Source organism: Peromyscus californicus, unplaced genomic scaffold, assembly GCF_007827085.1.
Source record: "Peromyscus californicus insignis strain IS unplaced genomic scaffold, ASM782708v3 Scaffold_4__1_contigs__length_199733344, whole genome shotgun sequence".
Taxonomy (NCBI): Eukaryota; Metazoa; Chordata; class Mammalia; order Rodentia; family Cricetidae; genus Peromyscus; species Peromyscus californicus.
In genome coordinates this window covers 39,278,280-39,294,886 of record NW_026294562.1, presented here as the reverse complement: position 1 = coordinate 39,294,886, position 16,607 = coordinate 39,278,280, and positions in this window count along the sequence as shown.

The window sequence follows — 16,607 nt, the reverse complement described above, 5'->3', positions numbered from 1 at the left end:
GGCAAATAAGTTGGAAAAAATATTTGTCACTCCTGTCATGGAAAAAGACTATTACACTGATAGAGAAAGACTCTAGAGAGGAAAAGTCTATAGAGCCTGAGGGGGAAATGGGAAAGAAAGACATTAGAGGATATAACAAGAGCTCTCAAACATATTCATCAACCTCCCCATAGTGAAAAGATGAAGATTAAAACCACATCAATAACATTATTTTTATCAGTCAGACAAAAGTCAAACACAGGTTTTTGTTTTTTGTTTGTTTGTTTGTTTTTGCTTGGTTTTTTTTTTTGTTTTTCAAGACAGGGTTTCTCAGTGTAGCCCTGGTTGTCCTAGAACTCACTCTGTAGACCAGGCTAGCTTCGAACTCAAAGAGATCTACCACCTGCCACCATCCAGCTCAAACACAGGGTTTTGTTTTTTGTTTTGTTTTGTTTTTTGTTGTTGTTGTTGTTTTGGGTTTTTTTGTTTTTTGTTTTGGTTTGTTTCCTTGGTTTTTTTGAGACAGGTTTTTTTTTTTTTACCTTTTTAGAGCTTTATTGGGGGAGAGGAGGGAGAGAGAGAGAGAGAGAGAGAGAGAGAGAGAGAGAGAGAGAGAGAGAGAGGACAGACGGAAGGAAAGAGAGCAGAAAGAGAAGGCTCGAGACAGGGTTTCTCTGTGTAGCTTTGCACCTTTCCTGGAACTTACTTTGTAGACCAGGCTGGCCTCGAACTCACAAAGATTCGCCTGGCTCTACCTCCCAAGTGCTAGGATTAAAGGCGTGCACCGCCACCACCAACCGGCTTCAAACACAGTTTTAACATACTCACTGAAGAGGAAACAAACTTAGAAGGAGAGGGAATAAGAAGGGTAATGGTGGACAATGTGATCAAAGCATGTTGTATGCATGTATGAAAACATCACAATGAAACCCATTAGTTTGAACAGTTCATACACAAAAAAGGAAAAGAGCATCTTAAAATGTAAAAACAACACAAACTGATACAAACCCTTAAGGAAGGCAATTTAATTTTTACTAAAGTTACAAATGTGATCTGAGCATGGTGGTATGCCAGCAATCCCAGAACTCTGGAGACTGAGGCAGGAGGATTGCTATTTTGAAGCCAACTTGGCTTATATAGAGTTTGTCTCAAAACAATACCAATGTATGTTCCCTTTAACTCAGCAGTTGAGTTTCTAGAATTCGTATGTTACAGGTATATTGCCCCAATGTGAAAGGTTGTTATAACAGCCTTTGGAATTCCAAGAGATTTGGTGTAGCTTAAATGCTGAGCAAGAGAATTTGTTGAATAAAATAATGTACATTTCTATTGGGATTCTATGGCAGCCCTTAAACCTGGGCAAACTACATATTGACCTTCATGTAGTAACTTTCAAGATTTATTACTGTTAGAAAGGTAAGAGGCAGGACTTTTGTAATAGTAGTGATCTGTGCACAATTGGGGAGGATATGTAGATTGGCTTAGATATATATCGAATATCTTGAGCAGGATTAAAGATGAACAGGAGAAAGGAAAAGCGTTTTAAAGAAGGAATGGGGAAAGCAGTAGAATACATGGGACGTGAAGAGAAGAGGACTACTGGGAAGGAGGGGTACAAGTGTAGGAGAGAAGGGGCTTGTGGGAGAGGTGTGGGAGGGGAGGCGCAGCAAAAAAAAAAAAAACTTGTATGAAAACATCATTATACCCTCATGATTTGGGGTGTTAGTTAAAGAAGAAAGCTTTCTTTTGCAAACAATGTTCTAGTTTGTTTTCTATTGCTGTGGCAATTACCATGACCAATTTGGAAAGGAAAGAGTTTATTTGACTTGCCGCATCACCGCAGCACCGAGGGAAGTCAGGCAGTAACTCAAGCAGGAACAGAAGCAGGAACCATGGAGGGATGGCACTTACCGGCTTGCTTTTCCTGCCTTGCTCAGCTTGCTTTCTTATACAACCCAGGACTGGCTACCCAGGTGTGGCACCACCCACAGTGGCCTGGATCCTCCCACACCATACTTGTGCCATGTGCACACACACTCATGCCTCCAAGTGTGCGCACACACAATAGACAAGATAATTTAATTTTTAGATTAATTTAAGTTTTCTTTCTCATGGAGACAGCTGCTACAGCTAAACAATCCTCACACTTGATGACACAGTCCTCTGTACTTACAGGTTCCAGCTGTGGATCAAGAAGAAGGCATATGTATGTATGATGGTGGTGTGTAAATGGAAGTTTTCCTATGTCCTGCAGCCACTCTCAAATAATCACTCAGAGGCTTAATATAAATTATAAATGCTCAGTCAATAACTCAGGCTTGTAATTAGCTAACTCTTGCATTTAAATTAACCCATATTTCTATTTATGCTTTGCCACGTGGCAGGACCTTTATTAGCATAGCATGTTCATTTCCTGCTCCCTCTGCATCTGACTGGCAACTCTTGACTCCACCCTTCTCCTTCCCATCATTCTTAGTTTGATTGCCCAGCCTATACTTCCTGCCTGGCTACTGGCCAATCAGCGTTTTATTAAACCAATTTGAATGACAAATCTTTGTAGTGTATAAAAGGATTATTCTACAGCAGTGGTGCATACCTTTAATCCTAGCACTTGGGAGGCAGAGGCAGGCAAATCTCCGTGGGTTCAAGGCTCTCCTGGTCTATGGAGTAAGTTCAAGGACAGCCAAGGCTACAGAGGCTCTATCTCAAAACAACAACAACAAAACCAAACAAAAAAGAAGGTATATGTTGGTGTTTGTGTATGTACTAAACATATACATACATTTTGTGTTATTAATTCCATAAACAACACAGTTCAATGACTTTTGCACAGATTTACATGTTATTTAGTATTATAAATAATCTATAGATAATTTAAAATGATATGCAAAGGTCATATCGTATACAAATATTATGCCACTTCATATAAGAGAATTGAACATCTAGACTTTGGTATTAGTAGAGTGTTCTGGAACCAGTCCCCCATGGATATCATAGAGCCAATTTACTGTTTCAGCAGACAGAACGTGCCAGATCCTGAGCACAGGTCACAGGTCACAGATCAGTCACATAGTGCTACAAACTCTTGCCCCTGTCATGGTGTCTCTGACACACACACACACACACACACACACACACACACACACACACACACACACACACACCTTACACCAACTACCTCCTCCTGTTTAAGAGAGAAAACAAATACCACCAGCAGTGAAGTCCAAGCGTTTTTTTTTTTTTAATCTTCTCCATCTCCCGACTTCTCCTGTTTCTAGACAGGCTCAGATTCCTCTTTCTGCTTCAGAGGACAATGTGACCTTCCTTTTCCTTCTCAGATGCTTGAGTGTTGTTCTCTCTGTACTTTAATCAATTATCTCCTTTATGTTTTTATCTTCAATTCCTTCCATTGCCTTTCCTCTGTCTTAGCTGATATCAGCCCCAGAGTCAGAAATCTCAGCTTTGTCTAGATTCCTCTTGGTATTCTGACCTTTCCCAAGCCCCTTATTGCTGCTTCCTGACCATCTTCCTAGCATGTATTCATCCCTGTCCCACTGCCCAGGACCTTGTTCAGGCTTTTGTAACTTTTGTTTTGTTTTTTATTTGTTTGGGTTTTGTTTTTTCGAGACAGGGTTTCTCTGTGTAGTCCTGGAACTCATAGAGATCCGCCTGCCTCTGCCTCCTGGGTGCTGCGATTAAAGGCATGCACCACCACCGCCTGACATGGCTTTTGTATCTTTAATCAAGGTTTTTATAATTAACTTGCGATTTGCTTCTGGCTTCCTGCCTCTGTCTGCCTCAGTTTATCCTCCGTCTTATCCCACAGCAATTTTCTCCCATGAGGTTGTGGGCTACATGTCCTCAAAATTCACACATTGTGTCGGTGAGATGATATTAAGAGATGGGGCTTTTGGAGAGTCCCCCTCAGCAGGCTGCACCCCTGGGGACTGGATTAGGGCACTTACGAAAGGGCTTGAGGGAGGGAGCAGACTCTGCATTGTTCTGTTCTTCCATTCCTTCAGCTGTGTGAGAACACAACATCTGAGGTACCAACTTGGAAGCAGAGATGCGGGCCCTCACTTGATACTGGACCTACCTACACTTTGGTCATCTACTTCCCAGCCTCAAGAACTAATGTATAAGCTCCTTTAAAAAAAAAGACCCGCCGGGCGGTGGTGGCGCACGCCTTTAATCCCAGCACTCGGGAGGCAGAGTCAGGTGGATCTCTGTGAGTTCGAGGCCCGCCTGGACTACCAAGTGAGTTCCAGGAAAGGCGCAAAGCTACACAGAGAAACCCTGTCTCGAAAAACCAAAAAAAAAAAAAAAAAAAAAAAAAAAAAAGACCCAAACTATGACACTTTGCCATAGCAGCTCATGGACCAATACAAGGCCCTTCTTGGTATAGTCATAGTCGCTACCACTCTCAGAAGGCAAGTCCAATGACTATTGTGCACATTAAATGTGTGTGGCACTCTGCCTCCCAAGTGCTGGGATTAAAGGCGTGTGCCACCACCACCCGGCCTTTTCTTACTTCTTTAAATCTTACTTTCACACTTACTTCATGGCTGGCTGGCTGGGTGCTGGGTGGCTGGCCCCTGATGTCCTCTTCTCTTCCTTCTCTTGTTCTTTCTTCTTTTTTCCTCCCAGATTTCTCCTTCTATTTATTCTCTCTGCCAGCTCTGCCTATCCTTTCCCCTGCCTTGCTATTGACCATCCAGCTCTTTATTAGACCATCAGGTGTTTTAGAGAGGCACAATATCATAGCTTCACAGAGTTAACCAAATGCAGCATAAAAGAATACAACACATCTTTGCATCATTAAAGCAAATGTTCCACAGCATAAACATATGTAACATATCTTAAAATAATATTCTACAACACTATCCCCAGGACCCACATTGTTGAAGGAGAGAACTGACTCCTGCACACTGTCCTCTGACATCCACATAGATGCCATAATATGCATGTCCCCCAACAAATAAATAATTAAATGTGACAAAACGTTGTAAAGAAAATCTTATTGTATTGTGTTAATATTTCTCATCTGCGACTGGCAGTAGATAACAAGGTTGGGCATATTTCTTCAAATACTCCACCTCTCTCTCTCTCTCTCTCTCTCTCTCTCTCTCTCTCTCTCTCTCTCTCTCTCGTTCTGATGCTACACAGCACGTGTGTTGGGTTTTCTAATGTTGTCCACCAAGTCCCCAAGACTTGCTCTTTCTTATTTTGTTTTCCTTTCAAAACTTTTTTCTCTGTGTGCCTCTGAGTGCATAATTTCAACTGATCTATCATCAAGTTTATTGACGCTCCATTAATCATTGTCGTCTGTTGTTAGCCCTTAAAATGACTGCGTCATTCCCCTCTCTCTCTTCCCTTCCTCCCTCCCTTCCTTGCCTTCTTTTTATCTGTGTGGTGCTGGAGATTGAACCCAGAGCCTTGTGCCTGCTCTGAAAGGACTCTACCACTGATCTACATCTCCAGGCCCTTCACGTATGCTTTCAAATTCTAGAACTTCCATTTGAGTTTTTATTTCTCTGCTGAGGTTTCCTATCCACTCAACATGAGTAGATTCTTTCTTTCCATTCATACATGTAATAGCTGCCTTAGAGGTCCTAGCTCCAGTATCCAACATCTGGTCAACCTCTATCCAGGACTGTCTTTTCTGGTGGTAGCAGGCTATGATTCTCCCTTTCTCTATATGCTGAGTTTCAGATCTATTCTGGGCATTGTAAGTAATGCATCCACCACAACCTATGTTCTCCTCTCTAGTTCTCACTCTTCTGGAATTTCTTCCTTGGGTTTCCATAAGCTAAGGGTGCTCAAACTTTGTCCTCTGACTCTTAGGACAATAAGGACAGGTGTGGTGCCTTAGGTCTATAATCCCAGCACTTGGGAGGCAGATGCAGGAGGATGTCTGTGAGTTCATGGTTAGCCTAAACTACAGAATAAAACCCTGTCTAGAAAGAAAGAAAGAAAGAAAGAAAGAAAGAAAGAAAGAAAGAAAGAAAGAAAGAAAGAAAGAAGGAAGGAAGGAAGGAAGGAAGGAAGGAAGGAAGGAAGGAAGGAAAGAAAGAAAAGAAAGAAAGAAAGAAAGAAAGAAAGAAAGAAAGGAAGGAAGGAAGAAAGAAAGGAAGGAAGAAAGGAATGCTGTGGGATGGTCTGTATGTCAAATGTGTTGCTGATTGGTCAATAAATAAATCACTGATTGGCCCGTGGCCAGGCAGGAAGTATAGGCGGGACAAGGAGGAGAATAGAGCTGGGAAGTGGAAGGCTGAGTCAGAGAGACACTGCCAGCCGCCATGACTAGCAGCGTGTGAAGATGCCGGTAAGCCACGAGCCACGTGGCAAAGTATAGATTTATAGAAATGGATTAATTTAAGATATAAGAACAGTTAGCAAGAAGCCTGCCACAGCCATACAGTTTGTAAGCAATATAAGTCTCTGTGTTTACTTGGTTGGGTCTGAGCGGCTGTGGGACTGGCGGGTGTCAGATTTGTCCTGACTGTGGGCCAGGCAGGAAAACTCTAGCTACAAAGGAAGGAAGGAAGGAAGGAAGGAAGGAAGGAAGGAAGGAAGGAAGGAAGGAAAAAAAGAAAGACAAGATTATTTGTGTATACACATCCTGTTTGCATTTGAGCCACTTTAAGTGGGGTAGATTGGTACTGTCCTCATTGGCTTTCTATTGCTGTGATAAATGCCATGACCAAAAGCAACTTGAAGAGGAAATGCTTTATTTCTTATGACAACTCCCAGGTCACTATGTATCACTGAGGGAAGTCACTCAAGGCGGGAACCTTGAGTCGGGATCGGAAGCAGACACCATGGAGAAGTGATGCTTACCAGCTTGCTCCTCCCTCAGGCTGTTTTCTTCTGAAACACAGGACCAGAATCTGCCCAGGGGTGGCACTTCCCGTAGTGGGCTGAGCATTCCCATATCAGTCATTAATCAAGAAAATACCTCACAGATTTCCTCACCAGACAATCTGATGGAGGCATTTTTTTATTCAGTAGAGGGTCCTTCTTCCCAGATGACCCCGGTTTGCATCAAGTTGACAAATAACTAACCATCACAGGGATCTACCCTCACAGGGATCTACCCTCACAGGGATCTACCCTCACTCTCAAAGCTGCTATAAGCGAGAAGTTAATTCTTTTTTTTTTCTGTGTGTGTGTGTGTGTGTGTGTGTGTGATATTAGGGATCAAATCCATAGGCTCACAGGCTATACCCTAAATCCCTAAATTTTTAAATATTTGATTGACAAAGATCATACATGCAATGTGACAGCAATGACTAACTACACCAATCAAATGAATGAACACATCTGTCACCACCTTAGCTATCAGAGCTTCAGTCAACACCCTCTTTTCTGTGTACCTATGTGAGCTTTGTCATTCCGCCTTCAGAGATCAACTGCCTTCTGCTACCTGCTCTGCTGTCCCCCAGCGGCCCAAGTAGTTGTGTTTTGTTGTTGTTGTTTGTTTGTTTTTCTATTTCATTGAGAGTTTTGTTTTATAGAGCTCTACAGGTTGTTTCGTTTAAGGCTGGCTTCAAACTAGTAATCCTCCTGCCTCAGCCTCCAATGCTGAGATTGCAGACATGAACCACATGGCAAGTTTATTTTTATATTTTATTCAGAGTATGCAGTTTATTTTGTTCTTATGTCTAGATGAGTATATACCGGGAGCTTACTCAGCTATACCAGATATAGGGCCGACAACTGTTTCCATCTCTCTGCCTTCTGGGCATGTGGCTGAATCGTGCTTTCTATTCCCCTTAAGGGTGGGATGGCAACATATGAGATGTGAGTGGAAGTTCTGCTTTCAGTGTTCCAGATGGTGGCTCTCCTATCAACCTGGGCCCTGAATTGACGGACACGTCAACCAATCTTTGCTTTGAATGAATACTGGACAATAAACAAATGATTTTTTTTTTAATTTAAACAACTAACATTAGGGAGTCCTACGTTACCATAACTTCTTCACCTGACCTATCCTGACTGATCCAGGCCTCATTTTGTTTTCATTCATATTAGTGTCTGTAGCTGCTGGGACAATGTACCACAGCTTTAGTGGATTAAAAATCAGAAAGTATCTCCGCAGTCTAAAATCTGTCTATAGGGCTGTTTTCCTTCAGAGGGTTCTTGAGGAAAGCATCCCCTTAACTTTCAGGCTTCTGGAAGCTGCCTGTGTTCCTCTCCTCCGTCTTCAGAGCCAGGTGTGGCAGCTTCGCTCCAGCCTTCTCTCTCCTCATAAGAGCCTGTGATCGCATCATGCCTACTCCGTTAATCCAAGATAAACTTTCTATCTCAAGGTCCTCAACTGAGCCACATCTGAAAACTTCCTCCTGCTATGTAAGGTCATGTATTCAAAAGGCTGAGGATCTGGACGTTGGCATTTTGGGGGAGACTAAGTTTCAGCCTACCAAACCAAATGCTGCAGTCTCTAACACAGCAATTCAGAAGGAGGAGGGGCTCGATAAGTGTGCATCAATTAAATAAAATCTTGCTATTAGCATTAGCACCACACGGGAGCTCATTAAAATGTAGCACTCTGGCCCACCCCAAACCTACTGAACCAGAATCTTCATTTTAACAAGCTCCCCAGGTGAGCCTCTCATTCAGTAAAGATGAGGTGTACTGGGGTGAGTCATCTAATCTAATAACAATGGCTAACACAGATTGAGCCCTTTCAATAGGCGCTGCGTGTGCTCTTCCTCACACACTCATGACCTACCTCTAACCCCATCTGCACTGAACGATTCTGTGGAGTGCAAATTTCGGGCTGATTCCTGAATGCTCTCTGCCCCTGAACCTTCTTCAAAGTCGAGGAGCCCAGAAATGGAGGGGTTGATCTTCCTGGAAGAGACTCTCCTCGGTGAGAATGTAGTGCTGGTGGAGAAGTCCCTCGGCTTCCCATTCTTGGAATGGGTAATTGTAAGAGACTTTCCCATAGAAGGGGCCTCAACTGTGCTCCCGAATACTGGCTCTTCCCCTTCCCTGGGATCATCCATGGAGAAGCTACATGTCTCCAGTTTAGTTTCTACGGCAAACACCAAGGCAGGACTTGTTCAGCACCATGCCCTCTGCCGAATTCCTTGTCGTTTATAGCATGTTGTACTTGTATCAGTTCTATAAAGAGGTACTATTTTTACCCCTTATTAGATGAAATTTTAAGAGCCATGTGTAGCGGCTCATGTCTGTAAACCCAGTCATTCTGAGACAGAAGAACTCCCAAGAATACATGGCCAGCCTGGTCTATATAGTGAGACTGTCTTTAAAAAAAAAAAAATCACATACAAACAAAACAGTGTGGTGGTATACAACAGGAATCCCAGCATTCAGGAGGTGGAAGCAGAAAGATCTGAAGTTCAAGGCCATTCTCAACTAGATAGCCAGTTCCAGGCTAGCCTGGGCTGTGTAAGGCCACATCTCAAAAAACAAACAACAACCCCCTAAATCCATCAATTCTAAAAGCATATAATTTTCCCAACTTCAAAGAAATAATGAGTGGTAGAACCCAACTGATAAGGGCCAACTGGCTTGATCCTAGAGTCTGTTCACTCAGTATATTGCATCTCCTCAGAAAGAACACACGGCAGCTTCCAACGCATAGCATTTCTCATGTTAAGACTAGAAAGGCAGGACGTGGTGGTGCACACCTTTGATCCCAGCACTTGGGAGGCAGAGGCAGGCAGATCTCTGAGTCCAAGGCCAGCCTGGTTTACAGAGGGAGTTCCAGGACAGCCAGGGCTACACAGAGAAACCCTATCTTGAAAAACAAAAACAAAAACAAAATGACTGAAAAGAAGCAGGCCCTGGTGCACATACCTTAACCCAGTCTAGGCAGGTTAAAGTAGGAGGACGGCCCAAATCCAAGGCCAGCCATAGGAGGCCCGCAAGATGGCGCAGTGGATAAGGACACTTTCCTGCTGACCTCAGCTCCATCCCCGGCACCCACATAAAGGTGGAAGGAGAGAACCAACTTCACAAAGTTGCCCTCTGACCTCCAAACGTGCTCACCATGTATACACACAACACTAATAAAACTTTAAAACTACAAGCAAAAAGAATTAAACGATTAAAACTGAAAAGGATCGGGGCCTGGTAGGTGGGCCTGTGATCTCAGCTGCTCAGAAGGCTGATGGCAGGAGGCTTGAGAGTTCAAGGTCTACACAGGCTACATAGCAAAGTCCAAGCCAGCCTATAGATAGTGAGCGCTATCTCAAAATACGAAGAGGGCGGCTGTGGGATGGGAAACAACTCAAACAGAAAAGTATTTTCTGTGCAAGTATGAGGACTCCAGTTCGAATCCTCAGCATCCAGTAAAAAGCCACAAGCCGGGTGTGGTGGTATGTGCCTGGAACCCCAGTGCTGTGGGAGAGGGATGAGGAGATACAGGGATCCCAGCAGTTAACTGGAAAGTCAGTCTAGCCAAAACAGTGAGCTCCACAGTCAGTGAGACACTTGGACTCGAGTCCATCTCTGAAGTCCAGCAAGAGAGGGGTGGATGGAGCAGGTGGAGGTACCCTGCAGAGGAAACACCAGTTATCTGTCCATACTTCCTTCCTAATATCCCACACACCCCACTGTGACCATAGTAAAGAAATCTACTTCTAAATCCCAAAGTATTATCTAACAAGACTTAGGGTCCTGCCCGCTTTTCCTCCCCCTTCCTTTCCATCTTCCCTTTCGCCCACCCCTTCTCTCCTCCACTTCCCTACCCCTTTCTTTTTTCCTTCCTTCCTTCCTTCCTTCCTTCCTTCCTTCCTTCCTTCCTTCCTTCCTTCCTTCCTTCCTGTCCTTCCTTTCTCCCTCCTGTCCCTCCCCCCTCCTTCTTTCCATCCCCCCTCTTTCTTTCTTTCTTTCTTTCTTTCTTTCTTTCTTTCTTTCTTTCTTTCTTTCTTTCTTTCTTTCTTTCTTAGAAAGGGTCTTGGGCAGCAGCCCAAGCTGGTCTTGAATTGGCAATCCTCCTGCCTCTGCCTCCCAATCGCTGGAGCGACAGGTGTGAGCCAATGTGTAGTACCTTGCAGTGTTTCTCAGCAAAACTGTCTTGAGCATTGCAGTCAATGTGTCTTCTTTCTTTGATATGCAATTCCCAGCCAACAAAAGGCTTTGCTTTGTTGGTACTCATCAACTTTGTGTGTGTGTGTGTGTGTGTGTGTGTGTGTGTATGTGTGTTTGTTTTTTTGTTTTTTGAGATAGGGTTTCTCCGTGTAGTTTTGGTGTCTGTCCCGGATCTCGCTCTATAGACCAGGCTGGCCTGGAACTCACAGAGATCCACCTGGCTCTACCTCCCAAGTGCTGGGATTAAAAGTGTGGGCCACCACGGCCCGGCTCATTAACTTTTTTATACATTTTCCTGTGGTGATATTTTATCTGTGTACCCCAATAAAGTTTATCTGAGGATCAGAGAAAAAAGCCAGTCACTATAGTAAACATAGAGGTCAGGCAATGGTATAGCACATGCCTTTAAGTCTATCACTCAGAAGGCAGAGATGTGTCTGTATCTCTGTGAGTTCATGGCCACACTGGGAACAGAGCCAGGCGTGGTGGTACATACCTTTAATCTCAGAACTAACCATAAAGGTGTGGAGGTCTGTACAGACAGACAGCAAATGACAGAGCTGGGCAAGAAGAGGAAGTGATGTAATTGGGCGAGGAGAGGAAATGAAATGGCAGAACAGAAAGGTATATGGGCGTGGGTATACAGGAAGTAGGTCTCTTTGGCGGAAGATCTTCAAGTGTAAGAACGTGGCTGTCTTCTTTCTGCTTTTCTGATCTCTCAGCTTTTTACCCCAATATCTGGCTCTTATTAATAATTATTTTTATTAATAAGACCACTTAGCAATTCATCTACATTTTCCAAAAACCTTCTAGAAAGGGCTGCTGAATCTCTAGAATGCTGAGACTATCTTCACCGAGTATTCCCTGGCCATGTTACAGGTCCATGGAAGCAACGTAAGTTAGCCCAATCAGACCTACATAAGCCATGGGTGTCTTCCTCTTCATTATGACCACTGTGAACAAGGAGGCACATTATACCACTGTCCCTGATTGGCATTTCCTACCATGTGAGGAACTGGCCCAGGAGGACAAATCTGCTCAGCATCCTGAGGAATCAAATACTCCAGCCAAGACAAACACACAGCCGTGTCCTCACTCGGCATGGCACTCTTTCTTCAGTGTTTGTGTCTGGAGTAGGAGAAATGGCCCATGTGACATGACACACCCGGCTCCCCCACACTTACAGATGACATCTGGAAATGCCATTGTGTGTTTCAGCAGCTGACCACAGCAGGAAGAACTTGTTTACAGTTCTTTGCCTCACTCACAGGCAGGAGCAGAGTAATAGAGTGCTCAAAACATAAGCCCTGGGTGCAGGGTCCTGAGAGCAAATCCCAGCATTGCCCCGTGTGACCTTGGCTTTGTACCTTAATTTCCTCATCAATAAACATGGAGTGTCCAAATCACCAAGTGCATATTTTATCGGTGTCTGGGAAATATAAGAGTTCAAATGTTACAGGGCTTTATCCCCTGTATTTGGCTTTGGCAATGTTTGCTGGGAATGTATTATCTTCTAGGCATTGTTGTAGGAATGAAGAATATATCAATGAACAAAATAGCTTGTATTTCAGCAAGAGAGACCCAGAATTAGCAATTAATATGAAATGAGGAAGCAAAGCCAAGCAGAGAAAAAAAAAAGGACAACGAATGTTTTCTTTGGAAACGAGAGTGTAAAACAGAGCCAGGGACAATCAGAAGGGGCAGGGTTTGCAAAGCTGGCCAGTGCAGTTTTCTCTCAGAAGGGCCATTTGAGCAGAGGCCTGAAAAGAGTGAAGGAAAGCCGGTATGGTTTGCATGTCCATAATCACAGCCTTTGGGAGGTGGAGGCAGGGAAATCATGAGGCCAAGGCTAGCCTTGGCCATTTAGAGAAGCTGAGGCCAACCCGAGCCCCTGTCTCAAGCAAACAAATAATAAATGAGCAAATGAATGGATGAATAACAAAAAGAACAAGGAGTTCCAGGGGGTGGGGGGACCTTGGAGGATCTTAGAGAATGGGGTTCCAGGATAATGGAATGCACCTCTGTGAAGGTTTCTAAGGCAGGAGAGCAGGTGGTTAGCTCCCATGCAAGGAAGGTGAGCAGAGTGGCTGGAGTGGAGTGAGGAAGAGGGACTGAGAACGTTCAGGAAGCTAGGCCAGGCCCTACACTGTAGCGGCGTGTTCCCATGGTGCAGACTGCAGCAGGTGCTCTGTAGGATATGGAGGGTTTTTACAAAGAGATGTCCTTTAACCTTTGCTGTCTTTTAAGGAGTCTCTGGGAGTTGGGTGGGAAGAGAGACCAGGACCAGGGGAGGCAAGGAGACTAGCTGGGAGCCCAGTGCAGTGACCGCAGCAAGGGAGGAAGGTGGCAGAGTAGAAGGGAAGAAGGGTCAGGTTGTGGAGACATCAGGGGAATTTGACTAAAAGAAGTTCCTGTGGTACATGAAGGCAGGGCTAGCCAGATGTGATGATGCACACACAATCCCAGCACTCCAGAGGCTGAGACAGGTTACTGTGAGTTCTACGCCAGCCAGCACTACCCAGTGAGACTGTCTCTAAATGGGCATCTGTCACATCAGCTTTTGATGCAAGCCACCAAGTAATACAGGGAACCACTGCAGGAAGGTGCGAAGTCTTTTTTGAAAAATAATTTGACTTTTATTTTATGTGCATTGCTGTGAGGGTGTCAGGTTTCCTGGAACTGGAGTTAGAGACAGTTGTGAGTTGCCATGTGGTGCTGGGAATTGAACCTGAGTCCTCTGGAAGATTAGCCAGCGCCTTTAACCACTGAGCCATTTCTGCTCTCTGTCTGTCTGTCTGTCTATCTATCCATCTGACAAGATCTCACTATATATCCCTGGCTGGCCTGTAACTTGCTATGTAGACCAGGCTGGTCTTGTATTCAGAGAGATTCACCTGCCTCTGCCTCCCAAGTACTAGGCATGCCTGACCTCTTTTTGTTTTTTGTTTCAATCTTTTTATGTGTATGAGTGTTTTGTTACACGTATGTCTGTGCATCAAATTCATGCCTGGTACCCCCAGAGGCCAGAAGAGGATGTCAGATCCCCTCAACTGGATTTATAGTTGTGAGCTGCCATGTGGTGCTGGGAATCAAGAGTCCTCTGGAAGAGCAGCAAGTGCTCTTAACTGCAAAGCCATCTCTCTAGTCACTTATAAATAAACTTTTTGAAAGAGAGACGAATGGAGGTCATTGGAGGAGCCAGCTGAGGAACTGGCCTCTCTTTGCCTTGGCTTCTAGGAGTCTGTTCTTTTTGTGATTCCTCACTGCCTCCTCCTTGTCTTCTGTGCTGTTAAGGCAGCTGATAGAAATGACTTCTAGAGATTTGTCAGGATGAAAGTCATTTGTGACCTTGACAAGAGTAGTTCTGGTCCAGTGATGGGGTGAAAGTGTGACTGGTGTCAGATGGGGGGAGAACAGGAAGAGCATGCAGTGAGTGCTACCAACCTGGGGGATGTGCAACCAGGCAAAAACTGTAAATAAAGATTACAGAAGAGGATGGGGTCCTTGAGAAATCACTCATGCACATGTATGTATACTCATGTATAGAGACAGGAGACTATGTAACAGGTCCCCAGACCTTAGCAAACTAATGCCATGTTAGAGGCACCAAGGCACAATTCTGACCTAAGAGCCCAGGACATAGACCCCAACGTCTGCCAAAAAACAAGACGGAAGACCTAATCCATCACAGTCCACAGTTCTGGGAAAGTCTGTAAGTGTGCTAACCTTGCTTTTTGACTTCTGTAGATCTGCTTATTGCCAACAGTTCTTACTAATGGAAGTGTGCCAACCGGGATATGATTTTTCGCGCATAAAAAGCCAAGAATGATAAGCAAGTAGCTACACAATTTGGGTAAGTTCCCGGTGTAGCCCACCGGTAGGTGAATAAAGACTTTCTATTGGCTTTCAGAGTCTGTGTTTTCAAGTAAACACAGTTTTGCACTAATGTAAATGAGTCTGGTGATGAGCAGGTGGGGCTAAATTTGGAAGTTATTAATAGATGGCTTTAGTATAAGTGCTTGCCTCTAAACCCTACCTGGGAAAGTCATCACACACACACACACACACACACACACACACACACACACACACACACACACAGGTTTTCATGAACCCACTCATCTATACACAATATACATATACACAATAATAAAAATGTTAAAAGTTTTTGTTTTTGTTGTGTTTTTCGAGAGAGGGTTTCTCTGTGTAGCTTTGCGCCTTTCCTAGAACTCACTCTGTAGCCCAGGCTGGCCTCGAACTCTCAGAGATCCGCCTGCCCCTGCCTCCCGAGTGCTGGGATTAAAGGCGTGCGCCACCACCGCCTGGCTCAAAAGTTGTTTTTTTAACCTGTTTTTTATTACTATAACAAAATAAGGCAGACTTCTACAAAGAAAGGTATAGTTTAACTTAAGGTTCTGGAGATACAAGGCCTAGGAGGGTAAAGATGGTATTGAAGACATAGAGCATCAGCCGGCAAGAGACAAGGATGCTGTAATATTGTAGGATGTCTTTCTGTACGCTGTGAATATGTGTGGTTTCCATTGCATAATAAATAAAGCTATTTTGGCCTATGGCAAGAAAGCTTACAGCCACCTACAGAGAGAAGGGTGGAGTCTGGAGAGATGCCAGCCTGCAGCCTAAGGAGCAACAAGATGTCAGCAGACCGGTAATGCCACGGCCATGTGGCAACATATAGATTAATAGGAATGGGTTAATTTAAGATGGAAGAGCTGGCTAGCAAGAAGCTGGAGCCATAGGCCATACAGTATGTAATTATTACAAGCCTCTGAGTAATTATTTTATAAGCAGCTGCGGGACCACCGATGGGAGAGATTCATCTGGACCTCGGTGCCAGGCAGGACCAGAGAAACTTCCAGCTACACTGGAACCTGCCTCTCACCTGCTTATAAAGCTAGCAGGATTCACTTATGGGAGTGTTGCCAATGACTGACCTTTGAGCCAAGCAACTGCCCTCTTGGGGAGTTCAGCTAAACCCCCCTGCCAGAAGGATTATCAGTTGTGCTTTATTGCCTGCTTACACCCTGACACAGAGAGGTAGGGAGGACTGGGAGACCCTCACATGAGTATCTAACACTCCTTACCATCTCTTGTATGCAACTCTACCTTAATCCCATGTAAGGGGAGGGGTAGAGTCTATAGGCCTGAGAAAACTTGTGGGGGGAAGCTCTCATCTCTGGTGCGTAAAGGCTTTCCTGGGGTGGTCAATTGGATGGGGAGGAGAGCCTGCACCCCGGTAAGTATCCACTTACCTGTGCTCTGTAAGGAAACCCAATATAATCACTGGCTACCCAGAGTAAACTTAGGCAGAAACCTGCCTTGGTTTTTCGCTGGGATCTTAGTAGAAGAGTTAGACATTGCTTATATTTCCCCCTGGGGGGAGGGGCAGGGAATGAGCAACAGGGGATTCCACAGTAGCCAGAGTTTTTCTTTATGTGTGCATGTGTGTGTGTATACATGTTCATGTGTGTAATGTGTATTGGGGGCACATATGTGTACATGCATGTGGAGGCATGAGGTGGATGTCAGGAATTATGAGCAGGTTG